Below are 12,645 nucleotides of genomic sequence, written 5' to 3' on the forward strand. Positions count from 1 at the left end.
AGTCGATCTTGTTTCTTGAGCACTTACTGGGTTCAGAGCACTGTACTAAGCACTTGGGAAGAGTAAAATACAACAGAGTTGGTCGACGTGTTCCCTGCCCACAGTGAGCTTACTGTCTAGAGGGGGAGAGAGACATTTATATAAATGAGTAAATAACAGATACGTACAGAAGTGTGGTGGGGCTGGTTGGGGGTGGGGGGCGACCCATAAAAAATTCATAACAAATTCCGCTTGTTAAACATTTCGTGTTCAAATTGGGAGCTAGTATGGCATTAATACTTCATTTCTAAAGTCCTAAGATTCCAGGGAAGCTAAACAGTATTCCAATAAGAGTATAAAACGTTTTAAAGTTCTAAAAAATGAAATCAGACAGGTTTGTCATGTGTTTCCAAGAGTCTGCAGAGAGGGTGGGTCATACTACAAAATACTATATTGTAATAAAATACTTACGGGGAAGAAATGTTTTGTAGAAACACCTCAAATAATGTGATCACCCAGAAACTGGCCCCAGAAGTCCTCTAGTCCCTATCTATCAATCGATCTTGTTTCTTGAGCACTTACTGGGTTCAGAGCACCGTACTAAGCACTTGGGAAGAGTAAAATACAACAGAGTTGGTCGACGTGTTCCCTGACCACAGTGAGCTTACTGTCTAGAGGGGGAGAGAGACATTTATATAAATGAGTAAATAACAGATACGTACAGAAGTGTGGTGGGGCTGGTTGAGGGGCGAATATCAAGTACCTAAAGGTACTTGATCCAAGACGATCCCTAATTCCGGATCAAGCAGACGCATCTGTGGGGAACGGAAGGAAACTTTCCCAAGTGCTTAGTATAGCGCTCTGCACCCAGAAAGTGCCTCGACAAACACGACTGAAACATTGTTAAGGGTTAGATTCTGCTCGAATGATACAAATGCATGGACTTGGAGCTAAGCAGCCTTCAATATTATCTGCTGATCTGTCACAAACCAATAAGTGAGATAGGATTTGGCCTGACCTTACCAGCACCCAACCTGAGGGTGGACTTTACTCATATGCAATTAACTTGCATTGCTTGCATTGCAACTTGAATTGCTTGCATTGCAACTTGAATTGCTTGCATTGCAACTTGCATTGCTTTTTAGACTGTGAGCCCACTGTTGGGTAGGGACTGTCTCTATATGTTGCCAACTTGTACTTCCCAAGCGCTTAGTACAGTGCTCTGCACACAGTAGGCGCTCAATAAATACGACTGATTGATTGATTGCTCAAACTACTTATTTCCCCTATCCCTAATCTGTCTGTCTCTCCCTGTAGACTCTGAGCTTCTTGTGGGCAGGGGTGGAGTCTACCAACTCTACTGAATTATACGTTCCCAAGTGCGCACAGTAAGCACTCAATAAATACCACCGATGGATTAATTGATAAGAAAACCACGTTAGCAATGCCTTGGGTCTGAAGATAGTTTCAAAGATTTTTTTTTTTTTTTCAAAAGGAGAGGCATTCCTCCAGTTACACAGTAGGTGCAATCCCGCAAACCTCCAGTTATCTAAGGGTCATGCTGCCGTAACTACTGTTTGAATGAAAAATAAGGGGAGAAATTTAAAAAAAAAAATCTACTGAAATAGGACAGGCCTTCTGCCACAATATGTGAAACACAAAAAGACTGCATGACAAAAATGCTGGTTTCAAAGCAGTCCACTTTCTCTGATACCTCTCTACTTCATTAACAATGTCCTGGGAACTGATTTAGAGAAGCAGAGTGGTTTAGTAGTAAGAGCCCGGGCTTGGGAGTCAGAGGTCATGGGTTCTAATCCCGGCTTTGCCACTTGTCTGCTGTGTGACCTTGGGCAAGTCACTTAACTTCTCTGTGCCTCAGTTCCCTCATCTGTAAAACGGGGATTAAGACTGTGAGCTCCATGTGGGACAACCTGATCACCTTGTATCTCCCCCGGCGCTTAGAACAGTGCTTGGCACACGGTAAGCGCTTACAAAATACCATCATCATCATCAATTTGCAACGGCTTAAAGTTCTGGTTCCACTAAACAACGACAACGTTGCAGTTGGGAACTTGTGCAATGGGAACAAGCCGACCATGACAATCTTTTAATCCGGCTTTAATCAAGCTTTCGGAATGAGCATTCCTAAAGAGCGGCACAGCGTTAAAATTATTCACGGCAGTGTTCCCACGCTGTGTATCCCGATTCTTCCGCAGAGCTTCATCCAAATTGTGTTCTAATACGTCGGCTTCTGGCAGAAATACCTAGAAGGCACTTAGCGACTCTTGTCAAAATCAGATACTACGGAAATCTAAACTGAGGGACTTTTCCGAGGCGGGGACCAGGAAGAGTCGGGCAGAATTTTACTGAACTCTCCCTAGCACTCAGTACATCATCATCAATCGTATTTATTGAGTGCTTACTATGTGCATAGCATTGTACTAAGCGCTTGGGAAGTACAAATTGGCAACACATAGAGACAGTCCCTACCCAACAGTGGGCTCACAGTACAGTGCTCTGCCACGGAGACTTTAATAAATACCACTGGTTTGACAGAAAGAAAGCCCAAGAGTTGGACTGCCAGTAGGCCTGCTACATATTCATTACTCTATTTTACTTGTACATATTCTATTTATCTTATTTTGCTAATATGTTTTGTTCTCTGTCTCCCCCTTCTAGACTGTGAGCCCACTGTTGGGTAGGGACCGTCTCTAGATGTTGCCAAGTTGTACTTCCCAAGCGCTTAGTCCAGTGCTCTGCACATAGTAAGCGCTCAATAAATACGATTGAATGAATGAATGAATAGTACTAGTAGTATTTATTTGACACCCACTGGGTGCAGTGTACCATATGAAGCACTTGGGAAATACCAAACAAGCGGGTGATCCATTCCCTGCCCAAAATGAGCTTATATTCTAATGGGGGAGATAAACATAAAAGTAATTACAAATCGTCATCGTAACGAACTGAATGAGCAGCTGAATCAAGGTACATTTATGTGTTTAAGACGAGAATAGATTCGTAAGTGCTAGAGTTGGTTGCCACGACTCGGGATTCTGGGAATGGGGGAAGATGGGTTTTCACGATGTCTTCGCGGGATATATGGAGGATGTCTGAATATACGGAGGGTTGTGGTCAGGTGGATTTTGCGGTGGTAAAGAGGGGTTAGGAATGGGGTGGGCAAGGAAGGGAACAGAGGAACTATGAGCAGGAGAAGGATGTCAAGGTACTCTGAAGTTTCCTTAAGAGGAATGAGGAGGGCGGACAGGAGAGTCGCAGGGGAAGGGAGTGGACGTGTACGGTGGGATGAGTTGGTGACGACTGTGGAAATGGTGAGACGGTCTTCTGGATGCTGAGGGGCACAAGGAATTAGTGGAGAGCTTCGAGGAGCGGAGATATGTGCATCAATTAGATCATTCTCACAACAGTGCGTACTGCATGCTGGAGAGGCTGGAGGCAGGGAGGCCAGCGAGGATGCCGATACAACGGTCTAGCCGTGACGTCACCACTAGACCGCTGGCTATTTGGGTGGGGAGGAAACGGGGGATGCAGAAGATGTTCTATTTATTTATTATTTATTTATTAATGTTTATATTTAAACATTCTATTTATTTTATATTCTATTTATTTTATTTTGTTAGTACGTTTGGTTTTGTTCTCTGTCTCCCCCTTTTAGAGTGTGAGCCCACTGTTGGGTAGGGACTGTCTCTATATGTTGCCAATTTGTACTTCCCAAGCGCTTAGTCCAGTGCTCTGCACAGAGTAAGCGCTCAATAAATACGATTGATGATGATGATGATGTGGTCAATGAAAAACCGACAGGGTCTGGCAGTAGACTGAATGGGAGGATTTAAAGATAGCACGGAGACTAAAAATAACAGCAAGGTTGCGGGCTTCTGGGACTGGGACAATGGCAGTGGTATTGACTGAGACGGACATGGAAGCAGAGAAGCAGCGTGGCTCAGTGGAAAGAGCCCGGGCTTTGTAGCCGGAGGTCATGGGTTCAAATCCCGGCTCCGCCACTTGTCAGCTGGGTGACTTCGGGCAAGTCACTTCACTTCTCTGGGCCTCAGTGACCTCATCTGGAAAATGGGGACGAAGACTGCGAGCCCCCCGTGGGACAACCTGATCACCTTGTAACCTCCCCAGCGCTTAGAACAGTGCTTTGCACATAGGAAGCGCTTAATAAATGCCATTATTATTATTCTTCTTATTATTATGGTAAATTCGAAGGTTAAATGAGGTCTGGGAGAGAAAGAGAGAGATGGAGGAAACAGAAAGGAGACCCACTGGGAAGGCGGGGAGGGAAATTTAGGGGTAGTGATAATAATCATCATCATCATCATCATCAATCGTATTTATTGAGCGCTTACTATGTGCAGAGCACTGTACTAAGCGCTTGGGAAGTACAAACTGGCAACATATAGAGACAGTCCCTACCCATCAGTGGGCTCACAGTCTAAATAATAACAGTATTAGGCGCTCACTATGTGCCAACCAATGTTTTAAGCACTGGGGTAAGATGACGAGCTTCACCACGAGCCTTTTTCCATCTGGGGGTTCCAGCAGCGTGGCTTAGAGGGAAGAGCCCGGGCTTGGGAGTCAGAGGACGTGGGTTCTAATCCCACCTCTGCCCCTTGTCTGCTGTGTGACCACGGGCAAGTCACATCGATCAATCAATCGCATTTATTGAGTGCTTACTGTGTGCAGAGCCCTGTACTAAGCCTCTGGGCCTCAGTGACCTCATCTGGAAAATGGGAATTCCAAGTGGGAGCCCCCCGTGGGACAACCTGATTACCCTGGATCTACCCCAGCGCTTAGAGCAGTGCTTGGCACATAGTAAGTGCGTACTACGAGCCCGTTGTTGGGTAGGGGGTCGTCTGGTGCCAAATTGTACTTTCCAAGAACTTAGTACACGGGAAGAGCTCAATAAATACGGGTCTAGAAAGCGCTTAGTCCAGTGCTCTGCACACAGGAAGCGCTCAATAAATATGAGTGTGGAAGCGCTTAGTCCAGCGCTCTGCACACGGGAAGAGCTCAATAAATACGGGTCAAGAAAGCGCTTAGTCCAGCGCTCTGCACACAGTCAGCACTCAATAAATACGAGTCTAGCAGCACTTAGTACAGCGGTCTGCACATAGTAAGCGCTCGATAAATCCGATTCTAGAAAGCGCTTAGTCCAGCGCTCTGCACACAGGAAATACTCAATAAATACGAACTTCTAGACTGGGAGCCCATTGTTGGGGAGGGATTGTCCCTGTGGCTGAATTGTACTTTCTGAACGCTTAGTCCAGCGCTCTGCACACAGTAACCGCTCAATAAATACGTCTACAAAGCGCTTAGTACAGCGCTCTGCATACAGGAAGTGTTTAATCAATACGGGTCTAGGAAGCGCTTAGTCCAGCGCTCTGCACACAGTAAGCGCTCAATAAATATGAGTCTAGAAAGCGCTTAATACAGTGCTCTGCACACAGGAAGCGCTCAATAAATATGAGTCTAGAAAACGCTTAGTACAGCGCTCTGCACACAATAAGCGCCCAGTAAATACGACTGATTGAATGAATGAATGAATGGAAAGAGCCCAGGCTTTGGAGTCAGTGGTCATGGGTTCAAATGCCGCCTCCTCCAATTGTCAGCTGTGTGACTTTAGGCAAGTCACTTCACTTCTCTGGGCCTCAGTGACCTCATCTGTAAAATGGGGATTAAGACTGTGAGCCCCCCAGGGGACAACCTGATCACCCTGTAACCTCCCCAGCGCTTAGAACAGTGCTTTGCACATAGTAAGCACCTAATAAATGCCATCATTATTATTACAGCACTGCACACAGTAAGCACTCCGTAAATATGATCTTCATTCATTCATTCAAACATATTTATTGAGCGCTTACTGTGTGCACAGCACTGTACTAAGCGCTTGGGAAGTCCAAGTTGGCACCATATAGAGACGGTCCCTACCCAACAGTGGGCTCACAGTCTAGAAGGGGGAGACAGACAACAAAACCAAACATATTAACGGAATAAAATAAATAGAATAAGCATGTACAAATAAAATAAATAAATATTCATCCATTCAATCGGATTTATTGAGTGCTTACTGTGTGCAGAGCACTGTACTAAGCGCTTGGGAAGTCCAAGTTGGCAACTGATAGAGACGGTCCCTACTCAACAGTGGGCTCACAGTCTAGAAGGGGGAGACAGACAACAAAACCAAACATATTAACGAAATAAAATAAATAGAATAAGCATGTACAAATAAAATAAATAAATATTCATTCATTCAATCGGATTTATTGAGTGCTTACTGTGTGCAGAGCACTGTACTAAGCGCTTGGGAAGTCCAAGTTGGCAACATATAGAGACGGTCCCTACTCAACAGTGGGCTCACAGTCTAGAAGGGGGAGACAGACAACGAAACAAAACATATTAACAAAATAAAATAAATAGAATAAGTATGCACAAATCGAGTAATAAATACGTACAAACATATATACAGGTGCTGTTTGTTTTGTTGTCTGTCTCCCCCTTCTAGACTGTGAGCCCGCTGTTGGGTAGGGACTGTCTCTATCTGTTCCTGAATTATACTTTCCAAGCGCTTAGTCCAGCGCTCTGCACACAGTAAGCACTCAATAAATACGATTGAATGGATGAATGAATGAAGGAGGTAAGGCGGGGGAGAGGAAGGAGGGGGCTCAGTCTGAGTCCAGTGCTCTGCACACAGTAAGCGCTCAATAAATACTATTGAATGAATGAATGAATGAATGAAGGAGGGGGAGAGGAAGGAGGGGGCTCAGCCTTAGCAAAGTGCTCTGTACACAGTAAGCGCTCAATAAATACTACTGAATGAAGGAATGAATGAATGAATGAAGGAGATAAAGTGGGGGAGAAGAAGGAGGGGGCTCAGTCCTAGTCCAGTGCTCTGCACACAGTAAGCGCTCAATAAATACTACTGACTGAATGAATGAAGGAGGTAAGGCAGGGGAGAGGAAGGAGGGGACTCAGTGTTAGTCCAGTGCTCTGCACACAGTAAGCGCTCAATAAATACTACTGAATGAATGAATGAAGGAGGTAAGGCGGGGGAGAGGAAGGAGGGGGCTCAGTGTTAGTCCAGTGCTCTGCACACAGTAAGTGCTCAATAAATACTACTGAATGAATGAAGGAGGTAAGGCGAGGGAGAGGAAGGAGAGGGCTCAGTTTTAGCAAAGTGCTCTGCACACAGTAAGTGCTTAATAAATACAACTGAATGAATGAATGAAGGAGGTAAGGCGGGGGAGAAGGAGGGGGCTCAGTCTTAGCCAAGTGCTCTGCACACAGTAAGTGCTCAATAAATACTATTGAATGAAGGAATGAATGAAGGAAGGAGGTAAGGCGGGGGAGAGGAAGGAGGGGGCTCAGTCTTAGTCCAGTGCTCTGCACACAGTGAGCGCTCAATAAATACTACTGAATGAATGAATGAATGAATGAATGAATGGAGGTAAGGTTGGGGAGAGGAAAGAAGGGGCTCAGTCTTAGTCCAATGCTTTGCACACAGTAAGCGCTCAATAAATACTACTGAATGAACGAATGAAGGAGGTAAGGCGGGAGAGAGGAAGGAGGGGGCTTGGTCTTAGTCCAGTGCTCTGCACACAGTAAGCGCTCAATAAATACTACTGAATGAATGAAGGAGGTAAGGCGGGGGAGAAGAAGGAGGGGGCTCAGTCTTAGCAAAGTGCTCTGCACACAGTAAGCGATCAATAAATACTATTGAATGAATGAATGAATGAAGGAGGTAAGGCAGGGGAGAGGAAGGAGGGGGCTCAGTCTGAGTCCAGTGCTCTGCACACAGTAAGCGCTCAATAAATACTACCAAATGAATGAATGAACGAAGGAGGTAAGGCGGGGGAGAGGCAGGGGGCTCAGTCTTAGCAAATCAATCGATCAATCAATCTCACATCCTCCATTCATTCATTCACTCAGTAGTGTTTATTGAGCGCTTACTGTGTGCGGAGCACTAGACTAAGCGCTTGAGAAGTACAAGTTGGCAACATATAGAGATAGTCCCTACCCAACAGTGGGCTTACAGTCTCTGCACACAGTAAGCGCTCAATAAATACTACTGAATGAAGGAAGGAATGAAGGAGGTAAGGCGGGGGAGAGGAAGGAGGGGGCTCAGTCTTAGTCCAGCGCTCTGCACACAGTAAGCGCTCAATAAATATTACTGAAGGAAGGAGATAAGGCGGGGGAGAGGAAGGAGGGGGCTCAGTCTTAGTCCAGTGCTCTGCACACAGTAAGCGCTCAATAAATACTACTGAAGGAAGGAGGTAAGGCGGGGGAGAGGAAGGAGGGGGCTCAGTCTTAGTCCATCATCATCATCATCAATCGTATTTATTGAGCGCTTACTGTGTGCAGAGCACTGGACTAAGCACTTGGGAAGTACAAGTTGGCAACATATAGAGACAGTCCCTGCCCAACAGTGGGCTCACAGACCAGTGCTCTGCACACAGTAAGCGCTCAATAAATACTACCGAATGAAGGAATGAACGAAGGAGGTAAGGCGGGGGAGAGGAAGGAGGGGGCTCAGTCTTAGTCCAGTGCTCTGCACACAGTAAGCGCTCAATAAATACTATTGAATGAATGAATGAATGAAGGAGGTAAGGCGGGGGAGGGGAAGGAGAGGGCTTGGTCTTAGTCCAGTGCCCTGCACACAGTAAGCGCTCAATAAATACTACTGAATGAATGAAGGAATGAATGAAGGAGGTAAGGCGGGGGAGAAGAAGGAGGGGGCTCAGTCTTAGCAAAGTGCTCTGCACACAGTAAGCGCTCAATAAATACTACTGAATGAATTAATGAATGAATGAGGTAAGGCGGAGGAAAGGAAGGAGGGGGCTCGGTCTTAGTCCAGTGCTCTGCACACAGTAAGCGCTCAATAAACACTATTGAATGAATGAATGAAGGAGGTAAGGAGGGGGCTCGGTCTTAGTCCAGTGCTCTGCACACAGTAAGCGCTCAATAAATATTACTGAGTGAATGAATGAAGGAAGGAAGGAGGTAAGGCGGGGGAGAGAAAGGAGGGGGCTCAGTCTTAGTCCAGTGCTCTGCACACAGTAAGCGCTCAATAAATACTACTGAGTGAATGAATGAAGAAAGGAAGGAAGGAGGTAAGGCGGGGAAGAGGAAGGAGGGGGCTCGGTCTTGGTCCAGGGCTCTGCACACAGTAAGCGCTCAATAAATACTACTGAATGAATGAATGAATGAATGAAGGAGGTAAGGCGGGGGAGAAGAAGGAGGGGGCTCAGTCTTAGTCGAGTGCTCTGCACACAGTAAGCGCTCAATAAACACTATTGAATGAATGAATGAATGAATGAATGGAGGTAAGGAGGGGGCTCGGTCTTGGTCCAGTGCTCTGCACACAGTAAGCGCTCAATAAATACTACTGAGTGAATGAATGAAGGAAGGAAGGAAGGAGGTAAGGCGGGAGAGAGGAAGGAGGGGGCTCGGTCTTGGTCCAGGGCTCTGCACACAGTAAGCGCTCAATAAATACTATGGAATGAATGAATGAACGAAGGAGGTAAGGAGGGGGCTCGGTCTTGGTCCAGTGCTCTGCACACAGTAAGCGCTCAATAAATACTGAGTGAATGAATGAAGGAAGGATGTAAGGCGGGGAAGAGGAAGGAGGGGGCTCGGTCTTAGTCCAGTGCTCTGCACATAGTAAACGCTTAATAAATACTACTGAGTGAATGAATGGAGGTAAGGAGGGGGCTCGGTCTTAGTCCAGTGCCCTGCACACAGTAAGCGCTCAATAAATACTACTGAATGAATGAAGGAATGAATGAAGGAGGTAAGGCGGGGGAGAAGAAGGAGGGGGCTCAGTCTTAGTCCAGTGCTCTGCACACAGTGAGCGCTCAATAGATGCTATTGAATGAATGAAGGAAGGAAGGAGGGGGCTCGGTCTTAGTCCAGTGCTCTGCACACAGTAAGCGCTCAATAAATACTACTGAATGAAGGAAGGAAGGAAGGAAGGATGTAAGGCGGGGAAGAGAAAAGGAGGGGGCTCGGTCTTAGTCCAGTGCTCTGCACACAGTAAGCGCTCAATAAATACTACTGAGTGAATGAATGAATGAAGGAGGTAAGGAGGGGGCTCGGTCTTAGTCCAGTGCTCTGCACACAGTAAGCGCTCAATAAACTTACTGAGTGAATGAATGAAGGAAGGAAGGAAGGAGGTAAGGCGGGGAAGAGAAAGGAGGGGGCTCAGTCTTAGTCCAGTGCTCTGCACACAGTAAGCGCTCAATAAACACTATTGAATGAATGAAGGAGGCAAGGAGGGGGCTCGGTCTTAGTCCAGTGCTCTGCACACAGTAAGCGCTCAATAAATACTACTGAATGAAGGAAGGAAGGAAGGAAGGAAGGAGGTAAGGCGGGAAGAGAAAGGAGGGGGCTCAGTCTTAGTCCAGTGCTCTGCACACAGTAAGCGCTCAATAAATACTATGGAATGAATGAAGGAGGTAAGGAGGGGGCTCAGTCTTAGTCCAGTGCTCTGCACACAGTAAGCGCTCAATAAATACTACTGAGTGAATGAATGAATGAAGGAAGGAAGGAGGTAAGGCGGGGGAGAGGAAGGAGGGGGCTCAGTCTTAGTCCAGTGCTCTGCACACAGTAAGCGCTCAATAAACACTATTGAATGAATGAATGAATGAAGGAGGTAAGGAGGGGGCTCGGTCTTGGTCCAGTGCTCTGCACACAGTAAGCGCTCAATAAATACTACTGAGTGAATGAATGAATGAAGGAAGGAAGGAGCTCGGTCTTAGTCCAGTGCTCTGCACACAGTAAGCGCTCAATAAACACTATTGAATGAATGAATGAATGAAGGAGGTAAGGAGGGGGCTCGGTCTGAGTCCAGTGCTCTGCACACAGTAAGCACTCAATAAATACTACTGAGTGAATGAATGAATGAAGGAAGGAAGGAAGGAGGTAAGGCGGGGAAGAGAAAGGAGGGGGCTCGGTCTGAGTCCAGTGCTCTGCACACAGGAAGCGCTCAATAAACACTAATGAGTGAATGAATGGATGGAGGAGGTAAGGAGGGGGCTCGGTCTTGGTCCAGTGCTCTGCACACAGTAAGCGCTCAATAAATACTACTGAGTGAATGAATGAAGGAAGGAAGGAAGGAAGGAGGTAAGGCGGGGAAGAGAAAGGAGGGGGCTCGGTCTGAGTCCAGTGCTCTGCACACAGGAAGCGCTCAATAAACACTAATGAGTGAATGAATGGATGGAGGAGGTAAGGAGGGGGCTCGGTCTTGGTCCAGTGCTCTGCACACAGTAAGCGCTCAATAAATAGTACTGAGTGAATGAATGAAGGAAGGAAGGAAGGAGGTAAGGCGGGGGAGAGGAAGGAGGGGGCTCGGTCTTAGTCCAGTGCTCTGCACACAGGAAGCGCTCAATAAACACTAATGAGTGAATGAATGGATGGAGGAGGTAAGGAGGGGGCTCGGTCTTGGTCCAGTGCTCTGCACACAGTAAGCGCTCAATAAATACTACTGAGTGAAGGAAGGAAGGAAGGAAGGATGTAAGGCGGGGAAGAGAAAAGGAGGGGGCTCGGTCTTAGTCCAGTGCTCTGCACACAGTAAGCGCTCAATAAATACTACTGAGTGAATGAATGAAGGAAGGAAGGAAGGAAGGAGGTAAGGCGGGGAAGAGAAAAGAGGGGGCTCAGTCTTAGTCCAGTGCTCTGCACACAGTAAGCGCTCAATAAATACTACTGAATGAATGAATGAATGAAGGAGGTAAGGAGGGGGCTCAGTCTGAGTCCAGTGCTCTGCACACAGTAAGCGCTCAATAAACACTACTGAGTGAATGACTGGATGGAGGAAGTGAGCTCCCAGTAGGGCCTTGAAGGGAGGAAGAGAGCTAGCTTGGCGGAGGTGCATTGAACGGATGCATTAAATGCGATGGAGTGAATGAGTGAATGAATACGATTGCATGAATGAATGAATGAATGAATGCAGGCATGCATGCAAAGCGGCGGGTCTGGGGCAGGCCCCCTGGGCCGTTCCCGGGCCAGGCTCTGCGGCCAATCAGATGCCCCGATCGTGATTGACATCGCCTCCCTCCGTCCGCCCCCCCCCCCCCCCCCCCGCTGGGACCCTGTGCGAAGCGCTCAGCGCCTCCGGCCTTACCTTGCTACTCCTTCCCCGCGCGGCCTTTAGGGCAGGCCGAGTCCGCCGAAGCTGCCCTCCGCCCTCCCGCCCGCTTGGCTCCGCCACCGCCCGCCCCGGCCCCCCCACCACCGAGCGCCCCCAGCCGGGGGCCAGAACGGACCCCGCCGCCCAATCCGCGCCCGGCCGCTCTAGCCGCCCCGCTCCTCGCCGCCTCCGTCGGGCGCGCGCGCCCGCTGCCCGAGCGACCTCGCGAGGGGGCGGGCGAACCCGAAGTCCTGCGCAGGTGCGAGGACCACGAGGTCGGGGGGGGGGGGGGCGGACGGACTGCGCAGGCGCGTTGTAGTCCCGGCCGCCCGGCGGAAGAATACGGACTCTGCGCTGCGGCAGCCCCTTCGCCCAGCGAGCCGCCGGCGGAGGGATACAAAGGGGGGCGGGGCCTGAGGGGAAGTTGAAGAAAAAGGGCGTCTGCTCCATAGGCCCAAATCCATCCCCTTTTCAATCAATCAATCAATCAATCAATCGTATTTATTGAGCGCTTA

The 12,645-nt window shown here is 47.9% G+C and overlaps 1 protein-coding gene across 2 annotated transcripts in view; it reads right to left on the reverse strand.

Annotated features, from left to right (window-relative positions):
• The window catches only part of CNOT8 (CCR4-NOT transcription complex subunit 8), a 30,508-nt gene extending 18,355 nt beyond the window's left edge, over positions 1-12,153 (reverse strand). Inside the window, exon 1 of one of the 2 annotated variants that reach the window (XM_038739826.1) lies at positions 12,125-12,153. The gene's annotated coding sequence lies outside the window, so the exon portion shown is untranslated. Of the gene's footprint in view, positions 1-701; positions 923-12,124 lie in introns of those variants that run through there. The other variant, XM_038739825.1, reaches the window with a different exon arrangement.
• Between the last annotated feature and the right edge of the window lie 492 nt (positions 12,154-12,645).

The sequence above is a fragment of the Tachyglossus aculeatus genome, chromosome X1 (genome assembly GCF_015852505.1).
Source record: "Tachyglossus aculeatus isolate mTacAcu1 chromosome X1, mTacAcu1.pri, whole genome shotgun sequence".
Lineage (NCBI taxonomy): Eukaryota > Metazoa > Chordata > Mammalia > Monotremata > Tachyglossidae > Tachyglossus > Tachyglossus aculeatus.